Source organism: Sapajus apella, unplaced genomic scaffold (assembly GCF_009761245.1).
Source record: "Sapajus apella isolate SASKATOON/1434 unplaced genomic scaffold, GSC_monkey_1.0 scaffold1, whole genome shotgun sequence".
Classification (NCBI taxonomy): Eukaryota; Metazoa; Chordata; class Mammalia; order Primates; family Cebidae; genus Sapajus; species Sapajus apella.
The window spans coordinates 20,320,913-20,323,420 of NW_022436941.1; positions in this window are offsets into that span (position 1 = coordinate 20,320,913).

The following is a 2,508-nucleotide window of genomic DNA, read 5'->3' on the forward strand; positions in this document are numbered from 1 at the left end:
TCCACATGAAATTTAAGGTTTTTTTAATCTAGTTCTGTGAAGAAAGTCAATGGTAGCTTGATGGGAATAGTGTTGAATCCATAAATTACTTTGGGCACTATGGTCATTTTCACAATATTGTTTCTTCCTAACCATGGGAATGGAATGTTTTTCCATCTGTTGTGTCCTGTCTTATTCCCTTGAGCAGTGGTTTGTAGTTCTCTTTGAAGAAGTCCTTTACTTTTGTTGTTAGTTGTAATCCTAAGTATTTTATTCTCTTTGTAGCAATTGTGAATGGGAGTTCACTCAGGATTTGACTCTGTTTGTCTGTTATTGGTGTATCGGAATGCTTGTGATTTTTGCACATTGACTTTGTATTCTGAGACACTGGTGAAGCTGCTTATTGCCTTAAGGAGATTTTGGGCTGAGGTGATGGAGTCTTCTAAATATACAATCATGTCACCTGCAAATAGAGACAATTTGACTTCTTCTTTTCCTAATTGAATACGCTTTATTTATTTTTCTTGCCTGATTGCCTGGCAGATCTTCCAATACTATGTTGCATAGGAGCAGTGAGAGAGGGCATCCTTGTCTTCTGCCAGTTTTCAGAGGGAATGCTTCTAGTTTTTGCCCATTCAGTATGACATTGGCTGTGGGTTTGTCATAAATAGCTCTTATTATTTTGAGATTTGTTCCATCTATACTTAGTTTATTGAGATTTTTTAATATAAAGGGCTGTTGAATTTTGTCGAAGCCTTCTCTGCATCTATTGAGATAATTATGTGGTTTTTGTCTATGGTTCTGTTTATGTGCTGGATTACATTTACATATTTGTATATGTTGAACCAGCTTTGCATCCAAGTGATAAAGCTGACTTGATCATGATGGATAAGCTTTTTGATGTGCTGTTGGATTTGGTTTGCCAGTATTTTATTGAGGAGGTTCGCATCAATGTTCATCATGTATTGGCCTGAAATTTTGTTTTTTAGTTGTGTCTCTGCCCGGTTTTGGTATCAAGATGATGTTGGTCTCAAAAATGAGTTAGGGTGGATTCCCTCTTTTATGTGTTTCAGGAAGAATGTTACTAGCTCCGCCTTGTACCTCTTGTAGAATTGGGCTGTGAACCCATCAGGTCCTGGACTTTTTGGTTGGTAGACCATTAATTTCTGCCTCAATTTCAGACTTTTTTATTGGTCTCTTCAGGGATTCAACTTCTTCCTGAGTTAGTTAGTCTTGGGAGGATGTAATTGTCAAATCCTCCATTTTCTTAATGCCGGCTTTGAAAACCAGTTCCACAATGGTGTATGACACTATGTCTTATGTGCTAGGAAACCAGAAAGCAAATCCTAACACAGCAAATGAACAAAAGATATTGGCTATGGAATACATTTACTGAAAACAAGCTCAGCATAAAGATAGAGAGGACACAGAACTGATTATAACATTGGTTTCTAAAAATTAACTGAAGTCACCATATAGTAAGATTTCCTAATATATAGCCTATAAAATTGAGAAAATGCATTTCTTCACGGAAACAGCAGAATGTAGACTTACCATGTGCATAAAAATAAAGGGCTGAGGTGGTGACTAAAGGTGTCTGTGGATTTCAGTTCTATCGTAGCTAAGATTTACGAATATGACATTCTATGTTGCCCTGAGAAAATTGTAATGACTGTCTTGCTGCCTGCTTCCTTGTCCTTCTTACTTGTGTAATTTGTGCACTTGTATACTATAACTAGCCTTCTCCTTCAGCTAATATAGTTTCTATGACTTCTGGGAATATGTTTCCCTGAGGCTACCTGCCACTGAGCGATAGGTCCAAGCCTAATATTGTGTTCCTCCTTAGGAAAGAAACTAATAATGCTGAGTATAAACTGAAGAGTTTGTGTCTGACAGCTTTAAATTGAGAAAATGAGTATTTTTGAAACAGTCAGTAACTCTTGGTATGAATCAAGTAATTTGGGGCTACAAATGGATAATTAGTAAAATCCATTCTCTTCTGTAATTTTGTTGCAAGAACCTGCTCCTGTTTGTCTGTTATTGATATATAGGAATGCCTGTGATTTTTGCACATTGATTTTGTATCCTGAGACTTTGCTGAAGTTCCTTATCAGCTTAATGAGATTTGGGGCTGAGACAATGGGGCCTTCTAAATATACAATCATGTTGTCTGCAAATGGAGACAATTTGACTTTCTCTTTTCCTAATGGAATATCCTTTCTTTCTTCTTCTTGCCTGATTGCCCTGTCCAGAACATCCAATACTATGTTGAATAGGAGTGATGAGAGAGGGTATCCTTGTCTTGTGCCAGTTTTCAAAGGGAATGAAAAGAAAAGTGGAAATTAAATCTAAAACCCATATTCTTTAGCTCCTGGTGTGCCTATGGTACATTTTCCTCACTATAGGTGGAAAGGTAAGATGAGATTTCTTGCTTAGGCTTCTCTTCAGCTTCCCAGAGCACCAGCCTCCCTAGGATGATGAGGCAGGATACAGGAAAGACCTGAGTTTGGCTTCCTGTGCTGGGGATTG